The 18,408-nt window shown below is 49.0% G+C and overlaps 1 protein-coding gene across 3 annotated transcripts in view; it reads right to left on the bottom strand.

The window, feature by feature from the left end:
- Window positions 1–16,884, bottom strand: part of ZDHHC7 (zDHHC palmitoyltransferase 7) — a 31,276-nt gene extending 14,392 nt beyond the window's left edge. Inside the window, exons 1-2 of one of the 3 annotated variants that reach the window (XM_082862506.1) lie at window positions 16,734–16,884; window positions 525–610 (exon numbers count right to left, since the gene is read on the bottom strand). The gene's annotated coding sequence lies outside the window, so the exon portion shown is untranslated. Of the gene's footprint in view, window positions 1–524; window positions 611–5,238; window positions 5,475–10,546; window positions 10,613–16,733 lie in introns of those variants that run through there. The other 2 variants (XM_082862507.1, XM_082862508.1) reach the window with 2 other exon arrangements.
- Window positions 16,885–18,408: the final 1,524 nt, after the last annotated feature.

The raw sequence follows: 18,408 nt of genomic DNA, 5'->3' as shown, positions 1-18,408 counted from the left end.
GAGGGCACAGCCTCACTCTGTGCTGATACCCGTCGCTGGTGACTGAATACTCTGCGTGATCACGTCTGAAAAAAACCTGAAAGCACTGTGCACTGACCGACGGCTTTTCTACTTTAATGTCCAGTTTAATGGGATACTGTCTACACTCCGAACCTGAGCAGTTTATCGTCGTGTTAAACCAAGCCCCGTTTCCCAGAACGCTAAGAGCCACATTGCAGACCCCCATTATTTAAGGGACAACCACTCGAGCAAAACCCTTCCAGTGGTTTACGTTTGAGGACTCCCCTCATCTTGTAATACCTGCTAATAACTGATCAATTCCCTTCATGGAATCTTCCTCCGGGGACACACTCTCCTTTTAGCGTAGGTGGTAAGCAAACCCAAAGACAATACGTGAAGAAAAAGATCTACTTGTCACCATTAACCATCTGACTGCCCGTATTTGCCTTTTCAAAGGTGTGCAAGTTAGTGTCAGCCGTTAGAGAGGAAACAGTGATTAGAGACCTAAATAAGCAATCACTTACCTCACAAATTATTTTTAGACATTACTTGAACATTCTGTGTCTTTTCTTCAGGATCTTAAGGTGCATACTGTCCTATGTGGTAGGATCTGAAAGATAATAAAATGTGATTAGAGAAGTTACTCACTTTATGACCAAAGCGCATATACTATTTCTCAGTGCATATGATCAACCTCTGGAGCACATGTAACCGACGTGACGCTTCACACCTGAAGTTCCGTTACTCAGAACTATCTTTAACTATGAAATCATGACTCCTCTAGGTTTTCGTTACTAGTAAGCTGCTTGACAATCCTGAAAATTAAGTAATTTATTCTAAACCTGTCCATTTTACACTCTTGTTACTTTAGCCCTGGTCTTAAATACAAATCTCGAAGCCAAAATCCCTGAGAAAGAGCCCCAGGGATAATCCAGACCAAATCTGGTCAACCTGCATTTCAACAGGCAGCAACTGTTCACCGTTCAGCAGCCACAGCAGAGGAATTACAGAAAAGACGAGAGAGGAAGAGGTGAGAGGTGCACCAGGCCCCGCTGGGGGAGGGTGCCCCGGGGGAGGGGGCACGGTGCACGAAGGAGCGGGTGGAATGAGTGAGGGGCGTCCCAGCCTGGCAGCATCTCCCACTGGGTGGGCAAGCAGACGTAGCCTCCCTAGAAGCACTCATCTGGCCCAAGAAAAGAGGCTGGAGGACACCAAGAGGTGGGGTGTCCCCCTCCCAAAGAGGTCAGAATGCTGCCAGTTTTCCCTAAGACCAGGGCCACCAGAGGACAAAGGACCATGGACGCAGACGCTCCAAGCACACGCTCCTGGTACATCTCATCCTTAAATGTGAACCAAGAGCCAACAGATGTTCTGGAGAAAAGCTCAGACAGGTCTCATGGAAGAGCCCCAGAGAGAAAAGAGAGAAACCGGGATTTAGAGCAGGCATAATGCACAGAGCAGGAAACTTACGGGGAATCAAGAGGCTGCATCTGTGGGACAAAGAGGAACATTCTGAGAGCCTCCTAGTTACTGAAAAATAAAAATATGATGGTAGCATTTTTTAATCTTACAAACAGGATTGGAAGAGAGAATGGGGAAATTTCCCAGAAAGGAGAACTAAACAACAAAGGGGAAGGGGGGAAGGATAAACTTGGAGTTTGGGATTTAACATATACACACTACTATACAGAAAATAGATTAACCAACAAGGACCTCCTGTATAGCACAGGGAACTGTATTTGGTACCTTATGATAACGTATACTGGGAAAGAATCTGGAAAAGATTAGATATACATATATATAAAACGGAATCAGTCTGCTGTACACCTAAAACTAACACAGCATTGTAAATCAACTACAGTAAATCAACTAAAAAACAAAAACAAGACAAAGACCTTAGGAGATAAAATGAAATCAGAGGACCAATCCAGGAGGTCCATCTTCCAAGCAACAGGTCTGGCAAAGGCACCCCGAACAAGACGTCCTTCCTCTGCACAGCTCCACTGCCACCCAGGCCGGCGGCCCCGTGTGCCTCGCAGCCTGTCCACTCTCTTTGCATCTGATATCCTTCCAACGTAACATTTTTCTCTCAGCAAACCCTCAGTTGGTGTCTGTTTTCTGAAACCAAGACCCCTGACTAGGACACCAGGGGGCTGGCGTGGAAGAGGGTGAGGGGACTCGGGGGTGGAGGGGTGGGCAGGGTAAGCTCCCCTGGTCTCCTCCCAGTAACTGGAGGCTGCTCGCTGCTTCCTGACCGGGAGTGCCCCCTCCGCCGGGCCCGGCTCTGCTGTCAGGCTCCCCTGCCCACCCGACCCTACAAGTCTCCTCAGGACCCGTCCTCCCTCCACAAGGACCTGGACAGCCTCCCCACACCCGTCACCGCCACCCTGCACACCAAAGGTTCCCTAGCTCTGAGTCCCCTCTGAACTTCTCAGTAACAAATGTGGCCGTGAACCACAAGCTGCTTAAACTAACGGAGGTGACTTGTAAAATATGGCATTTATTTTTATATATATATATATATATATATATATATATAGTAACTCTATTCAAATATTTATGCAGTAGCCAACAGCTTTAAATGCCAAATAACATGCTGAACCAGCAATGCCTAATTATGCCTAGTGATACTTTCAACTTTGCATTCACATTCATTTTGAGTATCTTCAAATGAGCTTATGTTAGCACTGTTTTAAAGGAAAACCGGCTTTGCAAAACCCAGGACTGCCCATCGCAGTCCTCAGGTCTACAGCAGAATCTCTACAATGAGACCAAACCCCGTTACTTTTATAAATTTTTAAAAATAACCAAAATGGCAACCACGTCGGAAAGCGGCCTGGTACTTTCTCAGAGTTTAACCAACACCCTTCCTGTGCCTCGGCAATTCCACTTCTAGGTATTTACCTCAAGGTGAATATGAACACAAAACGTGTACAGCACTGTTCACAGCTGCTGCAGTCATTAAGTCACCAAACCGGAACAACCCAAACACCCCTCACCAGGAGATGAATAAACAAACCACAGTATATTCACACAAGGGGGACTGCGGACGGATACAGGCCACCGTGTGGATACATCTCAAAAAACCACGCCAAGTGAAAAACACAGTATGTACAGTAGGAGTCCCTCTGCATGGCACTCTGAACCAGGCGAGGCTAATTTATTTTGAAAGAAATCAGAACGGGGTTGGAGCACAAGAGGGAATGACGGAGAGTCCAAGGTAACTTTCTGAGTTGACGGAAAGGGCAGCAGGCTACACAGGCACACGCACTGTCAAACCAAATTCAATGAGCTGTTAAAATTATACACTTAAAATTGTGCATTTCACTGTACGTTAACTATGCCTCAGTTAAAAAATGAACAGGAGAAAAAATAACCAGCACAGGTACACGTGCAGGTGTAAAAGGGTGTAGTAACAGCCAAGTTCTAAGTGCTGCTGAACCCGTTCTCTCCCTACAGACACTGCCTTCCGAGCCAGACCCTGTCACAGTTTACTTTTAACAGTACCTTCGGGCAAGTGTCTTAAACTCTTCCCCTCACTTCTTTCCCCGTGTCTATAAACAGAAGATGCATTTCTCATAAACAAACTGAAGACAAGTAAACAAAAGACATCAATATACTTTGGTGATCAGTTGCTACAAAAAAGAATGAAGATCCAATGATTTTCACTGTTGCAGTAAAAGGAAATGTCTACCCTAGAGTCTGGTATTCACGTGTACGTTAAACACTGCTTAAACTCATCACTGTTTTACTATTCATACGCCCACTGCTGACCTATAAGAAACAGGAATAAGCACATCTCTGCTTCAGGCACAGAAGCAGCGTGTGAGGCAAACACAGGCCGTGAGATGTGCTGAATTCAAACGTGGGGGCGGGGCCTCTAAGCTGCAGACTCCACGTGAGGCCCAAGTATGCTCGACCTCGGACAGGCCCTCAGCCCACGAGGGCTCATGGGATAGAGAGGCGGGGACCAGCCTGGTAAACAACGTGCTCGGTGTTATCCCCAGTGGCAGGCAGAGGGCGATGACGGAGAGAGATGACAATCGCTTATCCCGTCCAGAGGAACCAGAAAAGTGTCGGTTAGGACGACAGCAGGAGTGGGCCCCCAGGACAGGCAAGATCGCACAGGAGAGGACAGTGCGGGAGGCTCAGAGGCTGGAAGGGGAACCCGCGGGCTGCAGGGCCCTGGGCTCAGCGCGAGGGAGGGCGGGAAGGCAGGGAAGGGGAGGCCAGGGCCCTGAAATTCCGTACGTCATTCTGCTGCAAAGGGAGACTGGAACTTCGGTCAACAGACAAATGTTTTAGAAAGATAACTGGTGACAAACTAAGATTAGGATGGAAGGAGGAAGACGGGCAGCCGGGAGGCGGCTGCCATGCCCCAGAGCAGAGCTGACAGACGCAGGGCCAGCAGGGGAGCGGGGCCTGCAGGGGACGAGCAGGGGCTGGGAGCAGGAAGGCTGGCTGGAGCAGACAGCACACCAAGGGGCCGCGACCTCCTCCCAGCAGTTTCGGTAAAGAGCCAAGAAGCTTGCAGACTGGGTGGTGAGCAAACTAGAGAAGCAAATTTGTTTCCATGTGGTTAAGTCAAGGACATACATAGCTGGAAGGAAAGAACAATTTTTCAATTTCCCCTCCTATGTATTATCTCATTTAAAGCTACAATGGGGCTTCCCTGGCGGCGCAGTGGTTGGGAATCTGCCTGCCAGTGCAGGAGACACGGGTTCGAGCCCCGGTCCGGGAAGATCCCACATGCCGTGGAGCAACTACGCCCGTGCGCCACAACTACTGAGCCTGCACTCTAGAACCCGCGCTCCGCAACGAGAAGCCACCACGGTGAGAAGCCCACGCACCACAACAAAGAGCAGACCCCACTCTCTGCCACTAGAGAAAGCCTGTGTGCAGCAACGAAGACCCAATGCAGCCAAAAAAAAATTAATTAAAAAAAATAATAGAGCTACGATGAACCTCTCAACAAGACAGAATTCTATTTGTTGTGTAAGCTGACTTCACCCTCACTGGCTCCCAATAAATAGAATTAACGTGGCTTCTGCAACGAATTTTAATTTGTGTAACAAATGATTGCTTTGTCCAAGTATTTAATTGATGTGATACCTCGTTTTCATTTTATATAAAACCCTTTATACTGTTCCAATAAATATCTTTATTAGTAAAAAAATAATAATAAATAAAACAAGAGGACGGGATCAAGATGGCGGAGGAGTAGGACGAGGCGCTCACCTCCTCCCACAGGAACGTGGAAAGCACATCTGCACGTGGACGGCTCCCACAGAACAGCTCCTGAGCGCAGGCACAAGACCTCAGACTTCCCGAAGGGCAAGAAAACCTCCAGCTAACCAGGTAGAACAAAAGGAAAAAGAAAAAGAAAGGAATGTAGATGGGGCCTGCGCCCCAGGCAGGGAGCTGTGGAAGAGATCAGCCTGGACAGGCGGCGAGCGTCGGAGCCTAGCAGGAGAGCACAGGAACCAGTCTGCGGAGGGCAGCACAGAGAGCAGCCTGCACGGAAGGTCGGCGCCGCCACCCCGCGCTCCCCAGCCTCAGACGCTCATCCGTCAGTGCTGAAGCTCAGGCTTCGGAGGTCAGACCCAGGGAGAGGCCCGGGGCGGGATGCACGGAGACAGCTGAAGAGGCTGGACTGTGGCAACTGAGGGTGTGCTCGGAAGAAGCCGGGGCCTGTCAGAGAGCCAAGGCGCCGTACTGAGGGGTGCACGAGGAGAGGGGAGGGACCACCAGCTCTCTTTCCTTACGAGCGCTCCCAGGCAACAGGACACTGCCTACAGGAGCTCTGGGGGCGGGCGCGAGTCGCTGCCGCCATCGTGGGCTCCAGAGGCAGGCACAGGCCACCGCTAAGAGACCTGCGAGCAGTCGCCAAGTGCTGCCCCCGCCCTCCCCGTAGCGCACAAGGGCGGCTGCACCTGCACACCCCGTATGTATCAAGGGAATAAAGGCCAGCAGGTGCTGAGGAAACAGACAGCAAGCGTCCAAACTAACAGCAGCCCCTCAATTCTGGAAAAGGTGGCGGAGTAGAAGGATCGAGCTCACCTCCTCTCACGGAAACAGCAACATCACAACGAACTGCTGAACGATCATCGACAAAAAAGACCGAAACCTACCAAAAAAGATATTTTACATTCAAAGACAAAAGAGAAGTCACAATGAGACGGTAGGCGAGGTGCTTTCGTGCCAAGATAATTAACAAAATGGCAATAAGAACATACATATAATTACCTAAAATTTAATGGGATTCGTAATGGATACAAAAACAAGACCCGTATATATGCTGTCTACAAAAGACCCACTTCAGACTCAGAGACATGTGCAGACTGCAAGTGAGGCGATGGAAAAACGTATTCCATGCAAATGGAAATCGAAAGAAAGCTGGAGTAGCGATACTCTTAGCAGACAAAATAGACTTTAAAATAAAGGCTGTTACAAGAGACAAAGAAGGACACTACATAATGAACAAGGGATCAATCCAAGAAGATATAACAATTGTAAATATATATGCACCCAACACAGGAGCATCTCGATACATAAGGCAAATGCTAACAGCCATAAAAGGAGAAATCGAGAGTAACACAGTAATAGTGGGGAAATTTAACACCCCACTTACATCAATGGACAGATAATTCAGATAGAAAATCAATAAGGAAACACAGGCCTTAAATGACCATGAAACCAGATGGACTTAATTGATATTTATAGAACATTCCATACAAAAGAAGCAAAATACACTTTCTTCTCAAGTGCACATGAAACATTCTCCAGGACAGATCATACCTTGGGCCACAAATCAAGCCTCAGTAAATTTAAGAAAACTGAAATCATATCAAGCATCTTTCCGACCACAGTGCTATGAGATTAGAAATCAATTCGGGGGACCTCCCTGGTGGCACAGTGGTTAAGACTCTGCGCTCCCAAAGCAGGAGAACCAGGTTTGATCCCTAGTCCAGGAACTAGATCCCACATGCATGCTGCAACTAAGAGTCCGCATGCCACAGCTAAGGACCTGATGCAATCTAATAAATAATCAAATATTTAAAAATAAATATTTATTTATTTGTTTATTTTTGGCTGTGTCGGGTCTTCATTGCTGCACTTGGACTTTCTCTAGTTGCGGCGAGCGGGGGCTACTCTTCATTGCAGTGCACGGGCTTCTCACTGCAGTGGCTTCTCTTTGTTGTGGAGCACGGGCTCTAGGTGTGTGGGCTTCAGTAGTTGTGGCACGTGGGCCCAGTAGTTGTGGCTCATGGGCTCTAGAGTGCAGGCTCAGTAGTTGTGGTGCACGGGCTTATCTGCTCCATGGCATGTGGGATCTTCCCGGACCAGGGCTTGAACCTGTGTCCCCTGCATTGGCAGGCAGATTCTTAACTGCTGCGCCACCAGGGAAGTCCCAATAAAAAGAAAGAAAGGAAGAAAGAAAGAAAGAAAGAAAGGAAGAAAGAAAGAAAGGAAGGAAGGAAGGAAGGAAGGAAGGAAGGAAGAGAGAGAAACAGAGAAACAGAGAGAGAAAGAAAGAGAGAGAGAGAGAAAGAAAGAAAAAGGAAGAGAAAGAAAGAAAGGAAGGGAGGGAGGGAGGGAGGGAGGGAGGAAGGAAGGAGGGAAGGAAGGAAGGAGGGAAGGAAGGAAGGAAGGTCGGTCGGGGGGGGAAAAAAAACCACAAATACACGAAGGCTAAACAATATGTTACTAAACAACCAATGGATCACTGACGATATCAGAGAGGAATTCAAAAAATACCTAGAGATAAATGACAACAAAAACAAGATGATCCAGAACCTGTGGGACACAGCAAAAGCAGTTCTCAGAGGGAAGGTGATAGCAATACAGTTTTACCTCAGGAAACAAAAAAATCTCAAACAACTTAAACTTACACCTAAAGCAACTACAGAATAAAGAACAAACAAAACCCAAAGTTAGTAGAAGGAAAGAAATCATAGGGGCTTCCCTGGTGGTGCAGTGGTTAAGAATCCGCCTGCCAATGCAGGGAACATGGGTTCGAGCCCTGCTCCAGGAAGATCCCACATGCTGTGGAGCGACTAAGCCTGTGCGCAATGAAAGCAATGAAGACCCAACGTAGCCAAAAATAAAAATAAATAAAAGAAAATAAGTAAATTTAAAAAAAAAAGAAAAGCTATGATGAACCTAAAGAAGGACTTGGTCTCCCTATTTTACAGATGAGCCACCCCGGACCCCCAGTTAGTCTGGGACCTCCACACAAGTCCCACCACGCTGCTTCTCGGTTTGAACAGGCCACACTTTTAAAAAGCCTAGGACAGCCCCAAAGAGATGTAACGGAGAGAGACTGAGGACGATATGCCTAGTTAAGCCAACTAAACAATCAGATTAAGAAACTATAAACCAAGAGGTCCTGGCATGGTTGCTTTTTGCTTTCTCATTTTATGGTTATTTGAGCTTTTCCTGCAACTACAAAAGCAACATAGGCTCATTTTTTCTGTTTTTAAAGAATAAGGGTCCCGGTCTGCAGACGCAGGGGCTGACAGAGCAGAGGGACCCTTCTTCCCTAGGCGGGGGAGGGTGGGGGAGAGGGTACGGAGAAGATGGACAACGCGGAGCTAAAGCAGATCCCACCCCACACGCCGTTCTGAGCGGCAGGAGGTGGGCTGTGGGCGCTGGAAGTGGAGAAAAGCTGAGGACGGCGACTGAGACTGGAAAAAGGAAGGCGGGTAGGGGAGGTGGCAAGAGAGAGCTGAAACTCAGCACCGTGGGCCAGACAGCGCTGGAACCCCGGTTCCCAATAAATGCCACAACAGCCAGGCCTTTCATCCACAAGCGCAGCCTGGACCCAAAGCCCTGCAGGGGTTGGGGTTTCGCCATGGAGGGCAGGACGAAGGGGAGCAGCCTGCGAAGCCAGGTGACAGGAAACTGCAAGGGACTGGAGGTCCTGAGGCCTGGAGGATGTGCAAGGGAGTCAGGTCGGCAGAGAGAGAGAGAGAGCGAGAGAGCGAGAGAGCGAGAGAGAGAGAGAGAGAGAGAGAGAGAGAGAGAGAGAGAGAGTGTGTGTGTGTGTGTGTGTGTGTGTGTGATTTATCCTCTTCAATGGTACATTTTCCATCATTTAGTCTAAATTTCATTCTTTCAATTTCTTGATATTCTCTCAACTTAGTATGATGTAAGATACATAAGTATGACCAAAAAATAAGCCTGCAAGGTGGAATTTTAAGAACTCAGAGGAGAAAAAAAAAATTTTTTTTTTAATTAAAAAAAAAAAAAAGTTTCTTGGGCTTCCCTGGTAGCGCAGTGGTTGAGAGTCCGCCTGCCAATGCAGGGGACACGGGTTCGTGCCCCGGTCTGGGAAGATCCCACATGCCGCGGAGCGGCTGGGCCCGGGAGCCATGGCCGCTGAGCCTGCGCGTCCGGAGCCTGTGCTCCGCAGCGGGAGAGGCCACAACAGCGAGAGGGCCGCGTACAGCAAAAAAAAAAAAAAGAATGGAGCATTCAGACTGCCTACCCCAGTGCCTTGGCTCCAGTGCATTCAGTGCCACTGCAATTATGTTCTTGTATGTTCTTTCCATCAATCTGCAGTCATGAAAGATTTAGTTTGTGCTTTCAAACCATACCAGTAATGTATGCCATACGAACCAGTATCTTCTTCTCAAATTACTGAATCTGAAGAACAGAATATTAACCTTTAAGGGAAAAAAACCAATGGAATATTAAGTGAACAAAAGCCAGGTCTCAATAATGTGCCGGCACACTGTCCACACTGTGAACAGTAAACTTATGTAACCTTTCCAGAAAGGTCTTTCAAACTAAAACAAAACAGGGCAAACTGAGAAACACACAAGGAGCCAAGGCTCTGGGAGAGGAAAGCCAGCCTCACGGGGGTGGGGAGGGGACGACACTGGGCTTTTCCCCATCCCGGCAGCCACTCTTCAGCCTCCTGCCAGGTCCTTCTCCTCCACAGACGTCGAACTGTGGTGGTGCCTGGGCTGGGTCCTGGGTTGTCCTCTTAAGCTACATGCGCTCTGAATGATCGCACAGGATCTCAGGCCCATGTAGTCAGAGGAGATGCCCGTGGGAAGCTGCCAAGCGTAGCGCGTTACTGGGCGTCTCCAGTCCGTCACTCAGCAACCCCACGGCAGGGTCAAAGCAGAAACCCCTCCACCCACCAAAACCTCCTGAGCCTACCTTCTTGTCTCTATAAATGGTACCAAGGTCAAAAGCCAGGACACACCCTTCATTCCACTCTTTTCCCAACCTCCCCACACCTAACCCGTCAGCAGGTCCTGCGGGCTGGACCTCCAACACCGACCCAGATCAAGGCTGCCCCGCCCGGGCAGCACAAACCAGTGCTCCGTTTCCACACTCACTGCCTCTGTGCACCCATAACCCACTCCCCGATCAGCACCCAGGCCCAGTTTTTACAGATGTAAGTCGGGTCCTGCCACTCCCTCACCTATTAAAACCAGCCAATTGCTGCCTCTGTGGTTAGAATAAAACCCAAAGGCCACCCTGTGGCTACACAGCCCTACCTGGCCCGGAGCCTGTGGACCGCACCTCTTACCTCCCCTCCCACCCGGGCTGTCTCGTTCCTCTGTCATCACCGCAACAGAATGTTCTCGTAATATCCCCAGCACACCCCGAACTCCGCAAACCCTTGTTCAGTGAGAGAAGGAAAGCAAAAACAAACCCCACAGGAACCGGAAAGGAGTAAGAAAGAGGGTCAAAGTGGGAGGCCTGGGGCGGGGTGGGATGGGATGGGGTCAGACGGTCCGGGGAGCTGAAGGGGGAGAAACGTGGACGGGTTAAGCGGGGAGAGGGAGAAGGGGAGGAAGGAGAGAGACCCACGCTGGCAGGGCTTTTTCTGGGTGTGTCACTGGGAGCACACAGGCTGCACGAGGCAGCCTCAAAGGCACGTGTACACAAATGCCAAAGCTTCCACCTTTATCCCCATACCAGAGCCACAGCCTGAAAGTCAAATGGAGGAGCTATTTTTAATCCCAACATGGTAACTAAACCCTCAAGAATTCCAAAGCCAGAGACAAAAAGAACCCCAGAGTCCCCAAACGCTTCAAGTGTCCCGTCCCAGGGAAAAGCTGAGCCTGAACCAAGCTGGTGAATCCCCGCCTCTTTCCTTATCTTCCTAAATGGGGTTTCTTTGTTTAATAGGAAATGAACTTTTGTAACATCAGACTTGCCGAAACCTGCAACACGAGGCCCATCTGACCCGCTCACAGTGAACCTAGCTCTCAGATGCAAGTTAACGACAATGTAAGATACTGAAACGTGAGAGGACAGGCCAGTTACTGAACATCTGCCATGGGTCAGGACCTTTGTATACATCACGACGGTGAACCCTGCCACTACCCTAAAAACGAGGTGCTCGCTAAGGGATGAGGAAATTGCGCCTTCGAGCTGCAGTACCCTGCCCAAGCTCACGGCCAGCGAAGTGTGGAGTCGGGGCTGTTCCGACTCCAAAGCCCACGCTCTTCCATGAAAACACGCCATCTCCCTGAGCACTTGGTTTCAGAAAACATGTTCCGTAACGTGGACACTGAATCTGGGAAATACGGACCGCTAAGAATTCAAAACGTCCCGACCAGAAATACTGTAAGAGCCTGTCTCAAGAGAAACTGGAAGCTTCTCTATCCTGCCTGCCCCTGCTTATTACTAGGTCTGCAAACGCACTGCGCCCTGTCCCAGAATGACCCAAACCACCAGCTTAACACAGAGCTGGCCTCTCCTTCCATTTACTGATAACACTCCTCACACAGCCAGTATTTACTAAGCACCTTTTTTTTTTTAATGTTGAGCCTTCTTTTAATTTATTTTTATTTTTGGCTGTGTTGGGTCTTCGTTTCAGCGCGAGGGCTTTCTCCAGTTGCGGCGAGCGGGGGCCACTCTTCATCGCGGTGCGCGGGCCTCTCACTGTCGTGGCCTCTCCTGTTGCGGAGCACAGGCTCCAAATGCGCAGGCTCAGTAGTTGTGGCTCACGGGCCCAGTTGCTCTACGGCATGTGGGATCCTCCCAGACCAGGGCTCGAACCCGTGTCCCCTGCATTAGCAGGCAGATTCTCAACCACTGCGCCACCAGGGAAGCACTACTAAGCACCTTTTAAGCTCTTGACACAAGGCCTCTTCTTCCCTCATTCCTACATGCTGCCCACGCTTCCTGCTTACAGCTCTGACCCTTCCCTTCCCACCTTTCTCACAACCCAAGCTTAGGCACCCTCACCTCTGGCTGTACCTCTGTAGGACCCTAACCAACAGAGGCGCCAAACCTTGGGACCCTGGCATTCAAGGTGCCACTGAATCTGGCTCCCCTGCCCTTCCAGGCTCTTCCACGCAGCATTCATCCTGCTTCCCCTGCCGGGCCTCTTCACACCTCTGTGCTTCTGCTCCCGCTGTTTCCTCCAATTAGAAGACTCTCGCTCTCTGCCTATTTACCACGCACCCACTATGTGCAAACCACTGCAGGGTAAGTGTTTTCAAAACTGTGAGGTGCTGTACCAATATAAGGCATTATCTTGGCCCCATGAAGAGTCTGGATTTATTAGACAATTATTAAAATTCTACTAGAGGTTTTTCAAGAATAGAATGAACTAGTAAGCAAAACAAGAATACGTCTGTAGATAGAGGCAAAGAAGTGAGTGAAAGAGAAAAAAAATCAGAGGCAAGTGAGAGTAAGTGACTAAATGCCATCCCCTAACAGGCAGACCAAAGTACAGACACATGTTAAACTGGAAAGGAGGCGTTTTCTCCTCCTCAGAGGCAAGGGGAAGAAAAAGACTGATGGGCATTCAGAGATCTCTCAGCTGGAATGGAGTCAAAGTTGAGAGAACTCTCCCAGCAGCCTCTGCTCTATGATCTATAAGGGAGAGTCCTCTGTCAATGGTAAAGCAAAAAAGGTGTGTGTGTATATAATATATATACACATATATACATAATTTTAAGTGAGGTATAGTTGATTTACAATATGTAAGTTTCAGGTGTATGACATTCACAATTTTTAAAGGTTATATTCCATTTATGCTGCAACTAAGGAGCCCTGGAGCCACAACTAAGGAGCCTGCCTGCCACAACTGAGGAGCCCACATGCTGCAACTAAAGAGCCAATGAGCTGCAACTAAGGAGCCCGCCTGCCACAACTGAGACCCGGTGCAACAAAGCAAATAAATAAAAAAACTTAAAATTTGGCTGTATTCCCTGCGTTTTACAATACATCCTTGGAGCGTATTTATTAACGATGGTTTGTACCTTTTAATCCCCCACCCCTATCTTGCCCCTCCCCTTCCCTCTCCCCACTGGTAACCACTGGTTTGTTCTATAGCTGTGAGTCTGCATCTCTTTTTAAAAAGTATATTTTAAAGGAAGGTACCATGAATGAAGGAAGGATGCTGTGTAATAAAGAATCTAACCATGCTCAAATGAAGGCCTGGGCTTTATCATCGGCTGACCATCTGATTTAGGGTGGGGACTGGCCACACCAGAAAGACCAACATGATTTAGGGTGGGGCTCTGGGTCACGCAGGATCAGTTGACCTGGAAACTGAGATCAACCTTGTGGGCGGTCAATCAATCAATCATTTATGCCCATGTCACAGAAGCCCAATAAAGACTCCAAACCCCAAGGCTCAGGTGAGCATCCCTGGTTGGCAACACCCGGTGCACAGTGTCTCGTGCCAACACCAGTTACGCACCACGTTCCAGCTCCTTGGGGAGAGGACAATGGAAGCTCCGTGTCTGGTGCAGCCCCAGATCCTGTCCTGAGAGCCGCTTCACTCAGCTGCCTTTAATAAGCCATAACTCTGAGCACAACAGCTTTCAGTGAGTTCCGTGAGGCCTGCTAGCTAGTAATCGAACCTGAGGGGGGCTTGGGGAACCCCCAGACTTGGAACTGGTGTCAGAAGTGACGGTGGTCTTGTGTGGACTGTTCCCTCTCAACTTTGTAGCTGACCCACTCTGCAGGTGGCCCAAACTCCTCTCAGGTGCTTCAGCTGAAGGGTCACACACAAGTTGCTAACCTGACCCTGGAAACTGGCTTTGGGGACAAAAGGGAACAAGAGTGGGTGTTTACATCCTATACTTTATGCTCTGCTCTAGTGCTCGAACTTTTTTTTTTTTTTAACAAAACAAGCATGTATTACCTCTGTAATTAAAACATTACTTTTAAGAAACATACCCCCAAAAAGCTGCTTTCAGAAAACTATCTTGTAGAGTTGCTCAGCACGGACTGGAGCAGGGAAATTCTGGAATCATCAGGAAAACTACTTCTCAATTCATCCCAAGCATTAACTTCACATGTGAACTTACTGCTCGTTCCGTTTCCTCACATTAACAAAGATTATGTGATTTATGTCACCAAAGGGTCCAAGCCTTGCAGGGAAGTTTCAGAAAGAATGTAAAAGCGTGTCCAGACTTTTGACTGGCTCAAGACCGCTCTTATACAAAGTTCCTTTCAGTACTTTCTCTCTGTCGCTGACAGGGTCACTCTATTCATGCTAATATTTGTCCTTTCTAGAAGAGGATTTCTGCTTTCATAGTGCATTGATGAGCAAGGCTGAAAATTCCCAATTCACTCCTTGTAATCGAGGCAGGCTCTGAGTCATTGGTAAAAAAAATAATAATAAAAAATAACAAAAGAAAACTTCTGTATACATCTCTACCCACTCTGCTTTGACGTGAGATGTGTGCATAAAGAGTTCCAGTTGTTGGGCTTCCCTGGTGGCGCAGTGGTTGAGAGTCCGCCTGCCGATGCAGGGGACACGGGTTCGTGCCCCGGTCCGGGAAGATCCCACATGCCGCGGAGCGGCTGGGCCCGTGAGCCATGGCCGCTGAGCCTGCGCGTCCGGAGCCTGTGCTCCACAACGGGAGAGGCCACAACAGTGAGAGGCCCGCGTACCGCAAAAAAAAAAAAAAAAGAAAAAAGAAAAAGAGTTCCAGTTGTTGATTTATGAATTATTTAGGAAATTACTATCAAATAGTCTCATGCTCCTCCACCTCACAACTGAAAAGCCCACCTACCAGCCTCACTCCTGAAAGCACACAACCCAAATGTCAGTCACTAGACGCTTCTATTTACCAGAATCTTCAAGAGGTGCAATTTAAGACGTCTGTTCCATTCCGTTTTTCATATATCCCAAGAGCCTTTCTCTTTAATCAAGTACTCTGGGGCTTCCCTGGTGGTCCAATGGCTAAGGCTCCGCGCCCCCAATGCAAGGGGCGTGGGTTTGATCCCTGGTCAGGGAACTAGATCCCACATGCCGCAACTAAGAGTTCGCATGCCGCAACTAAGTTTGCATGCTGCAACGAAGATCCCGCATGCCATAACTAAGACCCAGCACAGCCAAAATAAATAAATATTAAATAAAAAAAGTATTCTGACTTCCTAAGAAGCAAATTTACGGCGCGGGCTTTCTCTAGTTGCAGCGAGCGGGGGCTACACTTCGTTGTGGGGCGCGGACTTCTCACTGCAGTGACTTCTCTTGTTGCGGAGCATGGGCTCTAGGCGTGTGGGCTTCAGTAGCTGTGGCTCGCAGGCTCAGTAGGTGTGGTTTGCGGGCTCTGGAGCGCAGGTTCAGTAGTTGTGGCCCACTGGCTTAGTGGCATGTGGGATCTTCCCAGACCAGGGCTCGAACCCGTGTCCCCTGCATTGGCAGGCGGATTCTTAACCACTGAGCGACCAGAGAAGTCCCCAAGGTGACTTTCTAAAAAAGCGACTTCAGATAAGTAAACCTTGTTAAGACAGAATCAAAAAAATTAAATCTGACTTTTAAAAAGGTGACTTTAAGCAAATAAAATTTGTGAAAGTATCAACAGATTAAATTCATCATCTTCAAGGTGAAGAGTCTAAGAAGAAATATACATTGGCCCAGATTTCTAGACCATTTGAGACAGCAGTAGTAAAACAGATAAATCTATGTACATTAAGTACAAACACTAAGCAGACTGCAAACATTAAACACTGTAGCATTGCTTGGACAGCCCTTTACACCACCTGGTCAGTAAAAGAAGCTACAAAGCAGCTACGTCAACAGTTCTTACCCCCCCCCCCCCGCCAAAAAAAAACTGGTTACCCATAAGCCAATAAAGTGTGTCCATCCGACAGCGAAAAGAGACTTAGTTTCAGCAGCAATGACGCCTCAGGAGAGATGAGCCTTGGCGACAGCAAGAAAAGATGCAAACATTGCCCTGAAAGCTGACCTGACTGTCCCAGGTGCCCTGGCAGGCAATCCCCCAAAGATCATTGGCAGGGGAAGGGAAGATAAGGAAGAAGGTGGGCAAAGAATAAAAAAGGAAAATTAAAACTTACAAGGGAGGGAAGAACTGGAGCATTCATTCGAGAAGCCATGGGTGACGTGAGAGGAAGCCCACTGTAACGCATGCCTATAAACTACTCCTTACAGCTTACACAGGATTTACTGCCACTCTTCTAACTCCAACGACAACCCCGTTATTAGTTATTAAAGGAGAAAACCGCGGCTCGGAGCCCTGAGTGGCACACCCAAGGTCAGGCAAAAAGCTGGGGCTGCAATTCGGGCCCTACCCCGAAAGGTGCACTAAGGAGTGACAAGGAGACACCTGGAAGAGAAGTCAAGCGCTGGCACAGAGGTGCCCCGAGGAACTCGGGAAGGTCGTAGGTGCGGGGTGGGGTGGAGGAAAGGGAGCAGGGGGCTCGGGGCTGGCGGACGGGGGCCTGGAGTGGCCGGGAGACCCGGGCGCGAGCAGCCCGCCCCGGCCCACCGCACTCACCCGAGGCCCGGGCGGGGTCGCCCGGCGCTGCGGCTCCTCCCGGCCTGCGGCGGCGGCGGCGGCGACTGCAGCGGCCGAGGCAGGGACGCATCATGCGGCCGCACTCATGGCCGGGCCGGAGGGGGCCCCGCGGCTCGGCTCGGTCCCGCCGGGCCGGTCGGAGGGAGGTGGCCTCCGAGCGGACACGAGAGACAGAGCCCAACCTGGAGAGCTTGGCTGCACGACCCCCGGAAGTGAACCTCGTGTGGTCAGCGGCGCCGCGTTTGCGCAGTTCCGGTCGCGCCGCTCCCGGCGGCGGAGCAGGGTGTTCGAGGTGGTTTGCTGGGACTCAGCGGCCGGGATCCCTTTGGGACAGAGGACCTTAAAGACTGACATTTCCCAGAGAAAGGCGACTCTTAGTCGCAAGGTCCTCTCGCTAAAATAAAGGGACCCATTCAAACTGAGGTCCGGAAGAGAAAGGATGAGGGCTACGTGCTACCGCAAGGTCCAAGCCGCGCGGCTAGGCTTTTTGACTCGGGGAGGAGTTCTTGCCCGGGTTTACTGAGCCCGCGGTGGCCCTTCTGAGCCAGCGTTAGGTGTGACCTGTACGGCGTGCGAGGACGGAACGCGGGTTAATGGAGAAGCGCGAGTGGGAACGACGGAGCCAGAAAGCACGTGGGGAGTAGGAGAAGCGCCATTGGATGCGCGATTCCTGATTCGCTGAGCCTCTGGTTCCCCTCTGAGCGACCTGGAAACCGTGGCATCCCAGCGATTCCTTCCAGATGCTAAGTCCTAAGGTTTTTGAAGGTGGAAACGTGGTTGGGTTTTGTTTGGGTTTTTTGGGGGGGTGGGAGTGGTATTTCCTACAATATTTGGGACAATTTCCGCAGGGCTGGGAAGTAAGCGCTCAGTGTTTGTTATTAAACTCTTTAAGTACCCACTAACTTGTAAGATTGATTAGAAACAGTCATTGCAGCTGCGGGATCTATCAGACTCCACTGCCTGCAAGCCACCTTTTCACAATTTACCGTTCTTACTCCCAGAAACGCTTATCCAGCCAAGCTTTTGCAAGTAAGGGGTGCATTAATCATCAAAATTTGAACTTTGAAAGCTTAAAATTTTCTTACTTTACCTCTGCACTCACAATGGGGCTATGCATCCAGTCAACCCTCATTGAGCCTCCTATCTCCTGGTCTGTTTATTCCCACGTGGAAGAAAAGTGGGGTAGGCCTCCAATCCGTGGTCAATTCTTTTTGCATAGGCTGAAAGAAAGGATGATTGTCTTTGGAGAACATCAAGACTACAAGTGCCTGCTATGCTTAAGATATACTTGCTATGAGCAAATTAAGAGTATCTTTTTTTTAATTGAAGTATAGTTGATTTACAATATCGTGTTAGTTTCAGGTGTACAGCACAGTGATTTCAGTTATACATATATATACGTATGTATCTATTCTTTTTCAGATTCTTTGCCCTTATAGGTTATTACAAAATATTGAGTATAGTTCCTTGTGCTATACAGTAGGTCCTTGTTGGTTATCTGTTTTATATATAGTAGTGCGTATGTTAATCCCAACCTCCTAATTTATCCCTCCCCCCAAAAGAGTATCTTTAAAAAAAAAAAAAGAAAAGCTTAAATCATGACTGTCATACAAATATAAACACATGTCAGAGATTTAATTTAACTCACTGATTC

This window comes from Leucopleurus acutus (assembly GCF_964270905.1).
Source record: "Leucopleurus acutus genome assembly, chromosome: 20".
Classification (NCBI taxonomy): Eukaryota; Metazoa; Chordata; class Mammalia; order Artiodactyla; family Delphinidae; genus Leucopleurus; species Leucopleurus acutus.
The sequence above is the reverse complement of the archived record's forward strand: the minus strand, read 5'-3'. Positions and strand labels throughout refer to the sequence as shown.